Source organism: Ailuropoda melanoleuca, chromosome 15 (assembly GCF_002007445.2).
Source record: "Ailuropoda melanoleuca isolate Jingjing chromosome 15, ASM200744v2, whole genome shotgun sequence".
In the NCBI taxonomy this organism is placed as follows: Eukaryota; Metazoa; Chordata; class Mammalia; order Carnivora; family Ursidae; genus Ailuropoda; species Ailuropoda melanoleuca.
Genome location: NC_048232.1, coordinates 75,428,914 through 75,447,011, shown reverse-complemented (window position 1 = coordinate 75,447,011; position 18,098 = coordinate 75,428,914). Strand labels below are relative to the sequence as shown.

The 18,098-nt window shown below is 42.4% G+C and overlaps 1 long non-coding RNA gene across 1 annotated transcript in view; it reads left to right on the top strand.

The window, feature by feature from the left end:
* Window positions 1-16,475: 16,475 nt before the first annotated feature.
* The window catches only part of LOC117796388, a 9,114-nt gene continuing 7,491 nt past the window's right edge, over window positions 16,476-18,098 (top strand). Inside the window, exon 1 of the long non-coding RNA XR_004620859.1 lies at window positions 16,476-16,951. This is a non-coding gene — a long non-coding RNA (uncharacterized LOC117796388). The remainder of the gene's footprint in view (window positions 16,952-18,098) is intronic.

Sequence of the window (18,098 nt, the reverse complement as noted above, 5' to 3'; positions counted from 1 at the left end):
AGTTTTCCTTCTGACTTCTCTGAACTGAACTAGCATAAAATTGGAGGTTACTTCTCATTTCAGTTGCCTGTACCCTCACATCTGGATACAGACCCAGACCCACTCTCCTCACGTACTAAAAGGAGAAATGTTTTTAGAACCTACCCATCCCCCTTCACCCTCCATGGGCCCCCTCTACTTACCTGGAAAGCACTGTTGTCCCCTGGAAAGCAAAGACAGTGATGACCTGGAGGGAAGACGGGGCTGGGCAGGAAGTGGGAGGGACCAAGGAGAGGTGAAGCAATAAGGAGCGCCTATGAGTAACCAAAGAGGCGTTGGCACAGAGCCCTGGCCAACACAGTCACTGTCTTTACCCCACCTCTGGACCAGCAGATGGTCATTTTCTAAATGCCTGCCCAGTCCGTCCAACATGGATGAACATTTATGCCCTCGCTTTAAAAATCCATTGGTATACCCAGTGGGATACAGGAAGAATTTCTAAAATAAGAGGCAAAACTCAGAAGACATAAAGGAAAGTTTTAAGAAATGTGACTCCTCAGATAGACTGTTTCATACAAAAACACGAGTTCTAGAACAATGACTGTGGGGTGATACCATTTCTGCTTAAGGGAGAACTTGCATGAGAGAGACCATATGTGTATTCTGTATTTATAAAATGCATAGAAATGGACTAAAAAGTAGCCCTCCAAACTGTTAGGGAGGGTAGATTGGGAGATGTTCCTGATTTACTCTCTATACATACCAATGGCTTATTTCTTTTACAGTGAGAATATATTCATTCATATATTACTATGTTATTCACACTGCTGTATAATGAATGGTACAACTCTTACCATTGTATGCTCTCTTAAATATACCTAGTGGTGGTGGGCTATTAACACCACACAATAAATAGCTTTCTCATCTTCTTTTTATTCATATTTTTAAAAGTCATGGTAACAAATGGAACATTTCATATAAACTATAGAAAGGAATAGATTTGCAAAAGATTCCTCGCTATGGTATTTCAAAATCATTTCTGCCATAGAAGTAAAAATGATCATTTTTTAGGTTGTTCCCTTCGAGTCCATTTCTTAGGCAATCCAGGTGCATGGAGTTTACTTTCATTTAAAATACATGTGGTGCCCCAACATGTGACCTCTACGGTTTTTCTTCTGATGATGATAAACTGGACAGGCGTTCTTTCCCAAAGTGATATGAGCCTTAAATAATTACGCTACCTTTTGAGGATGAAAAATTGAGAGCCCTGAGCATTCAGATTTCTGTACAGTAGCTTTTACCTGAGTTCCTATGTGTTCTAGTGGAAGGTATGATATCAGGGCACTGAGGGCTTATGACTGACCAAAGTGATACTCAATGACTCACTGAATTGGCAGGTCAAGAATAGAAACCAGAACTCATTTCATGACTACTCTATAAACACACATGCGCGTGCACACACACATACACAAGCACGTGGTGTCATATGCAACGTATTACCCATTGGTGGCATACTTATCTAATTATGACAGGCATAACAACCTGTCAACAAGCATACCAGCGCTATATCAACGAAGTGCTCAAAATATAAGCACATTCCATTCCATTACCACAGAAGGGTGCTCGAATCTTCCAGAAAGCAAGGAGAATGGATTGCTGCCAGCTCTCCTAAAATATGAAGCTGTTTATGTTTCTTTCATGTATACATATATGAAGCAGTCAGAGAAACCAAAAAAAAGTAAATTCTGCTCCAAGAAAATCTGGAGTAAAGACCAATTATAAGGCATTTCTGCCCAGTTCCCTGAGAGGCATTCCAGGCCATGACATCGTTTATGTTACAAGTTCACCTGCATGTACCTAATCAGCAAATCCTAAAAAGCTGAGTACAACATCATTGTGTACACATGAATATTAATGTTCAAACTGAATTGTTTATTTAAAGGAAGGCTACTGTGGTTATATTATAAGAGAAGTGTGAGAGCTAATAAAAATATATTAGAATTGGAATCTGATTCTCTGCTTTTATATGTTCAATTTAATTTTTCAAAATTTATTTGAGAGAGAGAGAGAGTGTGCACGCAATGGGGGAGGGGCAGAGGGAGAGGGAGAGAGAGCCTTAAACAGACTCAGTGCTGAGCACAGAGCCTAACTCAGGGCTCCATCTCACAACGCTGAGATCATGGCCTGAGTTGAAATCAAGAGTCGGACGCTTAGCTGAGCCACCCAGGTGTCCTGTGTTCAATTTAATGTTAAGAAATATTTATTGAGTGCTTATTATGTGCTGGATATCAACAGATACAAGGAAAATATCAATGAACAAGAAACCATAACCTTTGCCCTTGTGGAACTCACAGTCCAGTGAGAAGAGAGGCAAATAAATGGGCTGTTTTACTACTAGATAATAAATGCTATGAGTGGCTAAGAGCAGAGATATTAAGTCCAACAGGCAGATCAGGGTTCTAATGCTTGTTCACTAGTTGAGTGATTTGAGGAAAGTTCATTTGGCTAAGCTTCAGTTTCATCTATAAAATGGGTGAGAAGTGACGGCTTCTTAGTTTTACACACATGGGAAAATGTATGTGCCTGACAAAGCTGGTGCTCCGTAAAGCTTAGCAATTGTTTTATTATTATTATGAGCTAATAATAATAATGTATGCTCTATTATATGAAGAACGATTTCCCCAAAACGGGTATTCATCCAAACGTTGTCCAAAAACTTAGAAGTAGACAAAAGGGATTACTGGATGTCTTTTCAGTGTAGTGCTGTGTAGTGCCTTGTAGCGGCAGACCCATTCCAGGGTTAACTGTACCTTCATCGGACTTCCTATTTACTATCGGTTCAGATATTTTACAGTTTTGGAAAGGTAGATGTTCATTTATTGAAAACTGATAACCACACAGTTGATTCTTGTCTATTACCAATATGAATGAAATGAATTCTGTTCCATAGAAAAGATAACCCCAAAGGTTTACCGTTTATCACCCTGTAAGACATTAGCCAATTTTGTAACTAACCCAGTCATCTTATTCTAAGATTTTTTTTTTAAATGCCTTCATGATGTGCTATATAAACCTCTGTTGCTCCAATGTTCCTGAAATTGGCTTTATCGCTTTACTGGCTACCCCCTTTAATTAATAAAATGAATATTTTTTAAAACCTGGGTTTGTGCGATTTCATAGACGCATGTTTTTCACTTTTTGACAATGATCCCTTCACAAATAGAGGTCAATCCAAGCTGCCATCGAGGAGCGTGTAATGCAGACCCGAGGACCAGACAGTGCTTCCCAGAGACAGTGGCATCAAAGGAGAGACCGGGATAAAAATTTAACTCAATCGATTAGATGCAAGTTCATAGATACAGTATTTGGGTTGAATTTATTGTAGAAAACTATGATAGAAGTTAGCCTAACTGATGTGGAAGAACTTGGCGTGGCTTAGCCAAAAATCTGGATGGGTTTAAACTATTCGGTGGTGTTTTTGCAGTTTTCAAAAATGGCAGGAAATGGCTCCCTTTGGTGCCACCTGCAAACTGGGAGGTTCATCATTCCTGCTATATGAGCTGAGAAGTTCACTGCATTTTCTAGATGTAGGCAGACAGTGCTGAGGGATTTCCTCAGGGGCCCAGACTGAAAAAATAAGCTTAGTGTAGAGGGCATTGCCATGAGTGGGTTTCAGCCCACAGATCAACTTTGCCAGAATTTGCATGCCACCAACCCTGGGTCTCTTATGTGTGGCCTACTCTATTCATTTGTATGATTCACAGGCCCTTTGGGCATTCATGCTGCCTCCATGAGAAAACAAGGGCCTTGAGCAATATTTTCACCCCAGGATTCCGCTAAGCACCACTGGATAGAAAAACAGACTTCAGGCAAGCTTTTAAAGAATGTATCCGTCACACATGCCCCGTAATGATTTGATTCCATGAAAGTCCCTCATTTTAGACCCGGCGTTCCCTGTGTTTAAGGACCGTATCCAATCCATCTTCTCAACGACGGAGACGAGCAGTCAATGTCCAGGTGCGGAACTAGGATTCGCATCCCACGTTGCCTGACTGGACTGACTGAGATTTGAGGAATTCTTTTCCACCAGCAGGAGAGGTTGTGCCCCAATTCACGAGCGCCTGAGATCTAGCTGGACGGACAGTGTTTTTTTGGTGTTCCTCTCAACAGCCACCTCCGACGCGCAGAGTGCTTGGCGACCATGGCCGAGCCCACCATGTTTCTTCTGCGCATGCTCATTGCCGTGCATGCTCCATAAAAAGCAGGGGTGGGGCTTCGTGTTCTGCAGCAAAGTTCTGAAGCACATTCGGCTGTGTCCTCATCCAAGCACAACTTTCTGCAGATGCCAAGAGAACAGGAGGTACTTCTGTGCACTGAAGCCCGCAGTAAGTGAGGCTGATGTTTGCCCCAGACCCTCTGTCAGACAATAATCTATCTGTACATCAACCTATATTCTTGGGACGCCTGGGTGCCTCAGTTGGTCAGTGTCTGCCTTCAGCTCGTGTCATGATCCCAGGATCCTTGAATCGAGTCCTGCATTGGGTTCCTTGCTCTGCGGGGAGCCTGCTTCTCCCTCTGCTTGCCCCTTCCCCTGCTTGTGCTCACTCTCGCTCACTCTCTGACAAATAAATAAATAAAATCTTTTTTTTAAAATTTTATTTATTTATTTGACAGAGATAGAGACAGCCAGCGAGAGAGGGAACACAAGCAGGGGGAGTGGGAGAGGAAGAAGCAGGCTCATAGCANAGCAGAGGAGCCTGATGTGGGGCTCGATCCCATAACGCCGGGATCACGCCCTGAGCCGAAGGCAGACGCTTAACCGCTGTGCCACCCAGGCGCCCCAATAAATAAAATCTTTTTAAAAAAAGTTTAAAAAATAAAATAAAACTGCTCTTGCTAAACAAAACAAAGCAAAACCATATTCTTTTACACAGTGCCTGTCACAGAGCATGCACTCAGGGCATGCAGACCGATCAATAACATGACCTTAGAGGCAAAACTGCTAAATATTGGTTGGGAGGGCAGAAAGCTAGTTGACGAGAGATCAGTGATTAGGAGGAAAATTGACTCTGATAAACTTTAAATGTAACTGTTGTTTTTTTCTTTCTGCTTTGCCTGAAAACCAGGAAATATTCAAGTTAATCAGAGCGATCAGAATGCTAATTGTGAAATTAAAGAAGGAAGTGTATTCCATTATGTCTGCTTAAATTGGAAAAAGATCTGATTGTCCTGTTAAAGAAGAACAGAAGATACATGAGAGCTGAATGTAGAGGTTCTTGAGGAAAATCTAGATAGGTTTTCTGGAGCTAGGATAAGCTGAAACAAATCCTAGGCAAACCAAGAAAGATTAAGGGTGGGTTAGGACTACCCAGAACTTTGTGAAAACCCGTGTTTGATCAAGCAGTGTTTCAAACAATTATAACTATTTATAAAGACACATAACAATCTAAATATTTCCTTTGGGAAATAGGAGCAAGGGTGGGAGAAATTGGCATATAAGTAATTAGCATAAAAGAGGGTGGGTTTATTAAAATGAGCCTAGATCTGAACTGTAGTCTTATCACCCATCAGTTATATGATTTTAGGCAGGCTGCATTAGAGTCCGAACTATCCTATCTATAAAATGGAAATAATAATGCCAAACTCCTCGGAAATCCCACAAAAATGAAATGTAGGTAATATGAATATGTGTCAAGGGGCACCTGGGTGACTCAGTCAGTTAAGCACCCAACTCTTGATCTCAGCTCAGGTCTTGATCTCAGTGTTGTAGGATCAAACCCTGCGTTGGGCTCTATGCCGGACGTGGAGCCTACTGGAAAAAAAAATACGTGTCAGAGACTGATGAGCCATGCATATCAATTTTATTTTCTTCTCCCCCTGGTGCACTGTCTCCCTTGTGGTTAGATATTGACATGTGACTGAGTTCTGGCCAACAGAATAGATGGGAGTGATGAGTGCCACTTTCCAGATTGGCCCTTAAACACCACTCTCCCCATCCATGGACTGTGTGCAGGCAACATGGTAGCCTTGGAAGAGAGAATCACAAGAGGGAAGGAACCTGTGTCCCTGGCTGCCTTCTGGTCAGAAATACTCACTTGGACTTTATGAGAATGAGATGTAAGCTGTTATTTAGATTTGGGACAGTTGGCTTTACCTTCATTTATATATATATGCTACCTGAAATATATCTTCATTTATTATATGTAATATATAAAATAAATGATATATTTATAAATGACATATGTGTTATTTATGTCACTTATAAATATATCATTTATCATATATTATTAATCATTTATCATTAAAATAGAATATTATATATAGTATAATTATATACCTTCATTTATTATAGATAGTATATAAAATAAATATGTATTAGTTTATTATATAATGTATAATAAAATATATAGAATACATATAATATAGCTGCATTATATGCCTTCATTTTTACATTAAATATAACAACATATAACATATGGCACACACAGTATATAATATATAACATGCATAGACCCACCCTTTGTGGGAGGGGCTTCAAAGAATTTGTAGACATATTTTAAACCTACCACAAACCCCTCTTATGCTTTAGGATCACTAAACCCCAATCAATCCCTGAATTTGCCGCCATGCTTCTACACACCACCCTCTTCTTGCAGTGCCACTGAGACCACAAATTTACCTCCCAAATTTCTACATACAATTTAAGATTCAGCTTAGACGTCATCTGCCCCTTACAGCCCCACATTTGGAAGTCATTACACCTCTGTTGTGCCCATGGGCCTCTGTTTAAATTTCTCTTAGGTGACCCCAATACATGGTTATTGACAGATAAATGGACCAGAATAAGAAAATCTCAGGCATGAAAGTGACCGTACGTGTTACTTAGAGCATCCCTTTTGAGTTTGTTTCTATTCACGTTCTTTTCCCCTCTGAATTTTTACTGTCTTGAAAGTAGGGACCAGGTTTGACTTAGCTTTATAACCACTCCCCCACTGCACCCTTCCACTGCCAACTCTCCAAGCAGGCTTTCAAGGAGGGTTAGTGTAATGAACAACCCTGCATTCCTCAACACACACACACATAAACACACAAACACACAGTACACAATGTGCACACACACACACACACACACACACACACACACACCCCTCTGCATATTTTGCTAATATGCTACTTTTCTATTAACCAGGTAATATATAGTTTGAGGCAGGTTGGAGCAGTTGGAAGAGATATCTTCAAATGCTGAAAGAGCATGAAACGCTCTTAATTCACCGGATACCATTGGTCTGAATTAATGGTCTTTATCGTGGCTACTGTCCAACTAACAGCCACTTCCCTGGAGAAGATCGATGCTGTTGTTCCAAACCGACCGACAGGGTCACCCTTCTGACCATCCTTTCAAACTCTTCCCTCCCCTGACTTTCTCTTCTCCAAAGACAGAACTTCCTGGGCCACAGCAGATGGATTAACCAAGATCATTCTGCTCATAGTAAACATCAGTGATCAAACAACTCACTGTTGAACAGCTTTGATTTACAAACAAATGATGTTCCAAAATTTTTCAGTGGATACATCACAAGAATACCTAGTTGCACACAGGGAACTTAAAGTTCCCCAGGTGACCCACAAAACACTGTTTAAGCAATAATGTGTTCAAAACGCCAAATTGTTATACTGGAAAAAAAAAAAAGATACAACGCCAGCAATTAAATACAACTGAAAAAAGTGAATATAATTTTTGAAACAACTTCTCCAGCATGCTGACGTTTGAAGGAAAAAACTAATTTAAGGAAGGAAAAATGAGGAAGTAGTAGCAGAATTTGGGGCTACATTTACTGAAGACTTCTTGACCGTTTCTGTAACTTTGACGATTGATTTACCTGGTTCATTTTTTTAAAAGGTTTTATTTATTTATTTGACAGAGATAGAGACAGCTAGTGAGAGAGGGAACACAAGCAGGGGGAGTGGGAGAGGAAGAGGCAGGCTTATACGGGAGGAGCCTGATGTGGGGCTCGATCCCACAACGCCGGGATCACACCCTGAGCTGAAGGCAGATGCTTAACCGCTGTGCCACCCAGGCGCCCCTACCTGGTTCATTTTTATACCTAACTCTGATTTCCAACTCTGCACTTTTTTTTTTTTTAAGGTACAACCCTAGAATCCCAGCCCTCACAAGCTTGGGAGTAGAAAATGATGTCACACTTCCTTCTTGGGTTTAAATTATGACACCGTGGGTGTCTACCAACTATGTTGCTGGAAATGAAATTCCTTTCAATCATCCCCCAGTTATTCCTGAGAAGCCACATGTGTCTCTGAGCTTATAAACACTGCATGGCGTTAGCTCTGCTTGTCCCCTCCTACTCAGATTCCTGAATGTCACGGCCATTGGTCACAGAGATGGGTGGACACTTCTGCCTGTAAGCCATAGACAGCCAAGGTCCATGCCAAACAGACAGCCTCTGGATGCTTCCAAAACTTCCAAGCCTTGTGCTGGGCTCCATGATGAGGCGAAAGCCAACCCCGCTCCCTGACCTTGTACACACTCTTGCTTGCTCATGCTTGGTGCCTCACGAGGCTTTCTTTATCAGTCCCAGCACAGCTTGGTCTCCAGGAGATGGTTTTGCTAGTGTGCAGCCCAAGAACTGTAGCACTAATCAGATTACTAATCAGACAGGACTCTTCAAAGGATAATAATTGCTTTTTTTCTTCAAGGGAATGAAAAAAGAAGATGGAAGGCGAGCTTCCCTAAAGATACTATCAGAGTCAGAGGAGGAGTGGAGAGGAAGAAAAGCAATGTGTGTCTTTGTGTGAATGTCCTACTAAGCCACAGAGTGAGGTAGGGTCAGGAGAGTTACCATTAATTCATTCAGCAAATTTTTATTGAGCACCTACTAAGTGCTGGGCACTTAGTAGGCAAAGTCCTTGTCCTCATAGAGCTCACGTTTTTGTAGGGGGAGGCAGGGAGCACAGAAATAAATAAATGGAGGGGTCTCTGGGTGGCTCAGTCAGTTAGGTGTCTGACTCTTGGTTTCATCTCAGGGCATGATCTCAGGGTCCTGGGATTGAGCCCTATGTTGGGTTCCCCACTCAGCACGGAGCCTGCTTAAGAGTCTCTCCCTCTGCCCCTTCCCTACTTGACGCGCGTGCTCTCTCTCTCAAATAAATAATACATACATAAATCTTAAGACGAAATGAATACATGTACCTACATGATAATTTCAGGTGTGACAAGTGCTATGGTGAAAAATGAAGCAGGGTAAGGAGAATGTCACATCTGTGTGGCGTGCTATTTTAGGTAGCTTGGTCAGGCGAGGCCTTAATGCTAGAGTTATGTTTGAGCAGAAATCTGAAGGAAGTAAAGCTGTAAGCCTGCAGGTGTCTGGAGAACAGCGAGTGCAAAGGGCCTTAGATGGAAGCACACTGGCAGACTTAAGGAACAGCCAGGGAGCAAGTGTGGCTGGCGGAGAAGGAGGAGGGATGGGACATGAGGTTGGAGCTAACCCAGGCCAGATGGCACAGGGCCTATAAGTGATGAGAAGCAATTGGGGAGAAGTAACAGGATGTGACATGTTTTACAAGAACCACTCTGGGGACACCTGGGGGGCTCAGTTGGTGAGGTGTCTGCCTTGGGCTCAGGTCATGATCCCAGCATCCTGGGATCAAAGGCCCAAGTCGAGTCAGCTCCCTGCTCAGAGAGGAGTCTGCTTCTCCGTCTCCCTCTGCCCCTCCCCCTCCCTCTCCCTCTGCCCCTCCCCCTGCTCTCTCTCTCTCTCCCAAATAAATATATAAAATCTTTAAAAAAGAAAAAAAAATAAAAGGAAATATAAAAGAACCACTCTGGCTGCTTTGAAGGTAACCAAATATAGTAGGGCGAGAAGGAAGGAGGGAGACCAGCTGGGAGGCTGTGGCCATTATCAGGCTAGAGATGGTGCTAGCTGTCCTTGGGCTGTGCTGGTGGCCTGGTGCCTGTGGGCGGAGCATGTCTCTGAATAGAACCTCGGTGTAAATCTTGAATCTTGTCCTGGGGGTATACCTTGAGGTGCAGCTCTCTGATTCCCATGTCTGACAGCAAGAAGGAGATTACCTGGATGGATGTAATTGAATGATTAAGAACATGGGGTCATCAAAGACCCTCAGGAGAATCCCCCAATGGAACCCTGAGACTCTTATATCTTCTAGTAATTCCTTTTTCTTGTCTAGGGGACAGGCAGGACTTGTGGAAGACCATTCATCTTAAGGAAGGCATGCCGGAGTGCCTGCCTTATTTTAGTTAGGATGCTTTCTGAGTTGAGGAAGAGAAATCCCACTTGAATGAGCTTACACAGTGAGAAAATCACCTCTCACAACAGGACCTCTGGAGGTATTCTGTTTGCTTGCACGTTGTGATTTCAGTAGCATCATAGACAGCACCCCATGACCTGCTGCACTCTTCCTCTTTCCCAGCACTTAACGTCTGGTGCACTAGGAAATGCACTTACTGATCATGTTTGTTAATATCATCTTTCTTCTTCCATTAGAATTAAGCTACAAGAGGGCAGGGATCATTGTATTATTATTATTTTTTTTTACTATGTATCCTATAAGCCTTTAGAATGCTGCCTGAACCCGTGAAGGCACTTGATAAATATTTGTTGAATGAATGAGTAAAAGAAGGAAATATCTTTTTTTGGATTCCAAACGAGGCAAAAGGAGGGTCACGATGGCCCCATAATTTCTCTCCTGGGGCTGTAAGAAAAGAGTAAGGGAACTGCATTTATTGGGACAGCCTTTGGTACAAGGCTGTAACCTGCAAATCATACCCCATTGCTTGTTTCCCAAGCACTGATGGAGGAATGCCAGGTTCAAGATTGTTCCAATGATCTTCAGGCTTAACCAATGTATTCGGGAAAGATTAAAGAGTGTGTGGTTCCTCCGACTGGTCTCAGACTCTGGGCTTTGTGCCTTGACCAGGAGCACCCTAACTTTGTGAGGCTCTACGTGCATGAGAAAAAGAAGCACTCGGCACCATTTCCTTTGGGCTGCAGATGTGGTCATTTCATTTTATTACAGTGTCTGCTTATGAAGCCTCCCTTCCCTTGTTCTGTGCACTGTGAAAGATGCTGAGGAGGTAAGGGATACAATGACCGAGAGATAGTCTTGGCCCTCAGGTTTCATGAGGGAGCCAGTTTAAGGCAGGAGACAAGCATATAAATGGGTAATTACAATCAAATGTTCTAGGTGTGGTATTGGATGTATATGCCAGGCACAGCTGGAAGAAGTGATCAACTCCATGTGGGGGGAACAGACAAGACTACAGAGAGGCAGGGGATGCTGAAGTCGGGTTTTGAAGGTGAATAGGAGTTTACCAGGCAACCCTGGAAGAGGAGAAGGCACAGTGACACTCCAGGGAGAGCAAATAGCAGCTACAAAGATATGGATGTAGGAAGCAGTGCTGCGTGCATATTAGAGGACTGTGATTGGTTAGGTATTTCTGGAGTACAAAGTGCCAGGAGGGGACTTAGCAAAATTGAGGCTGGAAAGCTGGATGGAGGCCAGAGTAGTAACACATTGTATGCTCTGATAAGGCGCTCGGGGCTGATTCTAGTTGAGGAGTTTTCATGAGGAGAGTGAGAGGATTAGATTTAGCTGGAACTGGAGTCAAAGAGAACCACTCACGCAGAAGTAATAAAGCTTGGCCAGTTCCTAGACTGCCCACCAGGTGGAGCAAGTAGGCCAGAACAGCTTGGTTGCCGGTGTGGGGGTGGAGGCGGGGGAGGGAGTGGTGGGAGAAAAAGTGAAGCAGGAGAAACCACCAGCAGGGGACTATTTTTTTAAGGATCAGGAAGCTTCTCAGTCAGGTGCTTCTAACTCTGGAAATAACTGTATTGATTTTTTAAAAAATTCTCTAGAAAAAACTGGAAGTCACCTAAACATCCACATTTAGAGGACCTGTGAAATATCACAAAACATTCACATACTGGATTACTGAGAAGCCATTTAAAGGAATGGGGTGGCTTCATGCTTACCTGCGTGAAAAAAGTGAAAAAAGCAAACTGTAGAATAGTGTCTAATATGATGCCTGCTGTGCAAATGTCTAGAAAGAGAATGACAAATTGATATTAGTGGTAATTTCAAGCGAGGGTTTGGGAGCTATTGATTGTGAGAGTGTGTGTGTGTGTATGTATCTAACCATTTTACAGAGGTATAATTGACATAAAATAAAGCTGCACATATTTAAAATGTACAATTTAGTACATTTTGGCATACATACACACCTATGAAGCCATCACCACAATCCCAATAGCGAATATATTCATCGCCTTCAAAAGTTTCCACGCATCCCTTTTGTAATCCCTCCCTACTACCCTTCCCTGTTCCCCTCATCCTAGGCAACCACTGATCTGCCTTCTGTTACTAAAGGTTTGCATTTTCCAAAATTGTACATAAATGGAATCATGCGATATGTCTTATTTTTGGTCTTACTTCATTGAGCAAAATATTCATCCATGTTGCTAAGAATATCAGTAACTAATTCCTTTTAATTGCTGACTGGCATTACATTGCAATGGATGTATCACAATTTGCTTATCTTTCATCTGGTGATGGACATTTGGATTGTGAATAGTTTTGGGCCAGTCCCCAGAAAAACAAAACAAAACTGCTAGGGACATTTGTGTGCCAGTCTTTGTGTTTGCATATGCTTTCATTTCCCTTGTAGATACTTAGTGGAATGTCCAGATCATATGGTAGGTGTATGTTTAACTTTTTAAGAACCTGCAAAATTGGTTTCCAAAGTGGTTGTACCATCTTACATCCCGCCAGCACTGTCTGAGCATTTCCATTTGTCTATATCCTTGCCAGTACTGGCATGGTCAGACTTCTAAATTTTAGCTCTTCTAATGAGTGGCTTACATTTTCATTTCTTTAATGATTAACAATGTGCATTTTTCTTTTTTCTTTTTTTTTAAAGATGTTATTTATTTGACAGAGAGAGAGAGAGAGAGAGAGAGAGCAGGAGAGCACAAACAGGGGGAGCAGCAGAGGGAGATGGAGAAGCAGGCGTCCCACTGAACAGGGAGCCTGATGCAGGGCTTGATCCCAAGTCCCTGGGATGCTGACCTAAGCTGAAGATGCTTAACAGACTGGGCCATCCGGGTGCCCCAACAATGTACATTTTTCATATACTTATTTGCCATTTGTAGATCTCCTTTTGTAAAGTGTTTATTCCAATTTCTGTGGGCTATTGACATTTATATTTCACTTTATACTTCATAATGTTTTAAATTTTACAATGAGCATCTCTTTTTATAATGAAAAAAAACCCCTAATTTAAAACCTCTCAACCCAGAATACCACAATAATTACAATTTGGCAAGCAGTTTGAGTGTCTTGACAACCAGTTGTTCTATGCTCAGAACTCAAACTATGGCTAAAATAAAGCACAGTAACAGTATTTTGTAAAGGAACTGTTGAAACCATGTCAAGAGAGGCAACATCCTTTATGATAACAGAGATCACCAGCGTCCCCCCCCCCAGTGCCCCATTTACTTTTAAAGAATCTGAAAGAAGAGCTCTGGTTTGTATTTGATTATGAAAGGGGGGGAAACAGGAAACTTGGGTTGAAAATGGACTTGATTGAACATTTAGCACATGTTGACTTTCTTTGGAGAAGCTTCAATATCCTCTGTTGTTCATCCCACCAGACAGTCTCATAGATGCTTGTGGTGCCCCGCAGTGTGGTGAAGAGCCAAAGGGCTGCACATTCCAAATTGGAGTTACGGTCAAGTTAGGGTTATTGGGTTAGTGTCAGTCATAAATTATTGTATATTGTGTAACGCAGTGGAAAGAATCTTGGCAGCCACAGCCGGAGAGAAGCTTTGGGAAGGGACATGTGAGGAACACCAGCTGAACCCATGGCTAGAGAGAGGAACTCACAACTTGAGACTCCTGGATGTCTGGCCCTTGCATCTCTAAGAGGCCCACATTTACAGGCTGCTCCATCCCCTTGAGCCCCATGGCCCTTTGCCTCTTCCTCTGTTAGAGCACCAGTGGTCTGCTGTGGTGGTTACCTGCTCTGTAAGCTATGAGTTCTTAAGGAAATTAATGATTAAGTTCTTTAGGATTCTCGCTTGTGTATTTTTCCAATTTTGTGTATCTTCAGCATCTGGCACAAAGCAAGTTCTCAATTCAATTTCTATATTTAAGTGTAATTGAGGACGATAAAATGTTTGCTGTCCACCAACATGACAATCCAAGAAGAGTGGATTAGATTTCAATGAAAGGTCCTTTCAATCAGCTGGGCATCTGGAAGGGTCAGGAGCTGAGTCTGGAGGCTGGGGTCTGAGTGAACAGGATAGCTGTGCATTACAGAGAGAGGATTTGGAGTTGGGTGTGGGGTGAGGGTGGGGTACAAAAGCAATGGGGAGGGAGGGAGAGATTACATGAGATACTCATAGAGCAAAGCAGCCAATAAATAATACTTCTCCAGGGCCTGGTAGCCAAAGGGTTTTGTTTTGTTTTGTTTTCACAGGGATGTTTAATATTCATGTTGAAGTTGTTTGAGTTTCAACAGCATAAACCTCTCCTTGCCCTCCAATATCCTTCATGAAGTCTACATGTTCGGATGGCCCTGTTGTGTGGTTCATTGCAGAAGCCAAGGAAGGGGCTGAGTTTCCATCTGGGGCGGGATAGAAAGGCGAGACCATTTCCTGAACGAACTGGGTCAGTGGAGCCTGGAGTTGGCGGTAGGGCAGCCATAACAAAGTAAGCTTAAGAAAGTACACGGAAGTCTTGGGTGAGGCTTTCCAGCTTCCCTTAGGACATGCATTTGGGAGTCCCGGCTTGTTTCATCTTACAGTGCAGCGAGATCACAGCTAAAGTGAACAGTGCCGGACAAAGGAGAGGTAGAAAAGGAGAAAAGAACCAGAGCGAGGAGAAGGTGCCCTTCCTTCCCTCCGGCATTCCGATCTGCCTGACGGTGTACCTGCTGTCCAGGAAAGACCGTCAACAGCGTAGGACAGTCTAAGAGTACTGGACGGAGCAGATATCCGGGCAAGAGTTTAGGGACAGGAAGCAGGAGAGGTAAGCCTTGAACTAGCCTCGAAGGATGGAGCTCCGGCTTACGAGAAAGTTTAACGTCTATATTTCTATATAGCTGTGTGCAAATTATTTACCTAGTTTCTTCTCCAGGAGAGTGGAGTGAACTCAAATAGACCAGGCTCTTCACCCTGGTTATCAGCTGTGTGACGTTGGACGAGACACCTTAGGTTATCTGAGCCTCAGTTTCTCCATTTGTAAACTGGAAGTAATGAAATTACCCACCTCGGAGGGTCGCAGGGAGATTTACATAAAATAATCTATGAAAAGTGCTTCGTCTAGGGCCTGGTACAAGATGACTGCTAAGCAATACTCACTAAGGGCTATCCATTTTTATGTAAGAGTATTGAATGCAGCCTGGAAAATACAGAGAATAGCAGAACTAAAAACCTTCAATAGTTTCACTACCCAAAGCAGAAAACCACAGTTAACACTTGGGACGACACCTTTGCAGTTTTCAGTCAGCGCACACTTTAGTTTTTGACCTTTTCTCTTTCTCCGATTCCCAGTCATTCTGAATATAAAATTTAAATCCGAATTTGTATTTAGTTAACATACGATTTTTCCTCATCTTATTATAATCCCTTCAAACCATTTTTAATGCCTGTGATACATTATAATGTTGTATTATAATTCACGTAGTCATTCCCCTATTGTTAGTCATTTGTGTGGATTCCGACTTTTTTTCCCTCCCTATTTTAAATAATTCAGTAATAAGTCTGTACATAAACCCGTTCCTTTATTTTGTATTATTTCTTCAGAAATGATTCTTAGACATAAAATCACTGATGTAGAAGGAATCAACAGTTGTAAATCTCCCACTTACTGTCAAAAGAATTCTGCGGGCATCTGGAGGTGGGTATAGTGACCCTTTTTTTGGCCAATCTGTTGAATGTAGTCTGAGAGAAAAGCTGACTCAGAGCCTGAACTCCTAGAGGAGGTCTGAGCATTTTATTTTTTTTTTAACTCTCTTTTCTCCCCAATGGCCAGCAGGCTTGGGACCCTCCCTGGCTCCTGCCAGGGTTCCTTGCTAGGTTCAGAGACAAACGTACTTTCTCTTTCTCCGTGTCATCTTTCCTTGCGAAATGACTTACCCAATATCCAGGTCAGCGGAGAAGGCTGCCCTCTTAAATGTCTAGTTGTGACCTCGCGGAAGAGCTTCATGCCTAGCATAACGCCTAGCTAAAAATAAAGCCCCTTGTGGTTTTTGTCTCCCTTGGGGACCACCTGGAGAGGGTTTTTCATTTATAAACTGGAGATAAAAGTCTCAGGTGGGATTTGGGTGTCAGCAACTCCAGCGGCGTTGCCCAACGTTCTCTGGATTGCTAGTGACGGAAATCCACACCAGGTACCTTAAGGGAAGTGATGTTCTCGTAAATGGTCAACAACTGGCTCTTGGGTGGGGGTGGGGGTGGGAGTTTATGCTTTTGAAACTCCTGATTTGCAGCGCTTTCAGATTTCCATGGGCTAGAAACACCCGGAGGCTGCTAGAGTAAATACCTCGACCAGGCTGATTTCAAGCTCGGACTGGTTAACAACCAGTTCACAAAGTTCTTGAGAAGTGAACAATAGGCTCTTGCAAGCCAGAAGGAGCCTATTCTGGTACACTCAGCCGGGTAGAGATGACAGTCTCAGATCATCGACCTTTGGGAAGAGCCCGGACACAGAAAATGACCTCAGAAATGATGGGAACCAGGGAGTCTAATGCCAACAGGATTCTCTGCAAACCAACTTATTATTTTTTTCTACTACAGATACACTCTCTCCATGTTTCAAGAGACATGACTACTGGCAGCTTCTAGAATCATGTCCTCATGTGATTCACAACCAGAGAAAAAAAGAAGGCCTCTTTTCCAGACAGGGCTGGTTTGAAGAACCCCAGTGAAGGTTGACCAGGGTAGGCGCATTGTCTGAGGGTTGTGGGGTCTGTTAGAAGGGGGAGGCTTAGTTGCTGGTCAGACAAAACCAATAATACCCATTACACTAACCATCTGGATACCATCAGAACCTGGTTCCCATTTCTACTAGTCTTCAAAGTGACTGATTCAATGATAGCATGAAGGAGCTGTTTCACCCTACCCACTTTAGCGTTATATTTTATAGTTTTTTAAAAATCTCAGCTAATTTCTTAGACACAAATAATAACCCGTCAGTGTTTTAAATACTTCTATTTCTCATATCACAAGAGAGATTTGCAATATGCCCCCATGCATTGAGTAATCGTATTTCTTCTTTTGTGAGTTATTTTCATGTCTTTTTTTTCTCACTTACCTCCTGGGGTTTTCAGGTTAAAAAAAAATCTCCTCATTCAACAAATATTACTATAGGCCAAGCATCTGCAGACACAGGAATACAATACCAAACAAGAAAGACAAGGTTTCGGTTTCTACCTTCAGAGCACTTATCCTATTTGTATGGTCTTTTTAGATATTAATATTGAATAACAATAAATTTAGATAATAATATTACTAATCTTTGCTTGTCATATTCTTTCTGTGTGCTTTCCTTATTCTTTCCTGGGTAGTTTTACATTTTCATGTAGTTAAATCAGATCTACTTTCCCCCTCCTTTTTGGGGGTGTACTTTCCCCATTTTATTTAAAAACTTTTTCTTTTAGGGGATCCCTCCTACATTGTTGGTGGGAATGCAAGTTGGTACAGCCACTCTGGAAAACAGTGTGGAGGTCCCTTAAAAAGTTAAAAATTGAACTACCCTATGACCCAGCCATTGCACTACTGGGTGTTTACCCCAAAGATACAGACGTAGTAAAGAGAAGGGCCATATGCACCCCAATGTTCATAGCTGCATTGTCCACAATAGCCAAATCATGGAAGGAGCCGAGATGCCCTTCAACAGATGACTGGATTAAGAAGCTGTGGTCCATATATACAATGGAATATTACTCAGCTATCAGAAAGAACGAATTCTCAACATTTGCTGCAACATGGACGGCACTGGAGGAGATAATGCTAAGTGAAATAAGTCAAGCAGAGAAAGACAATTATCATATGATTTCTCTCATCTATGGAACATAAGAACTAGGA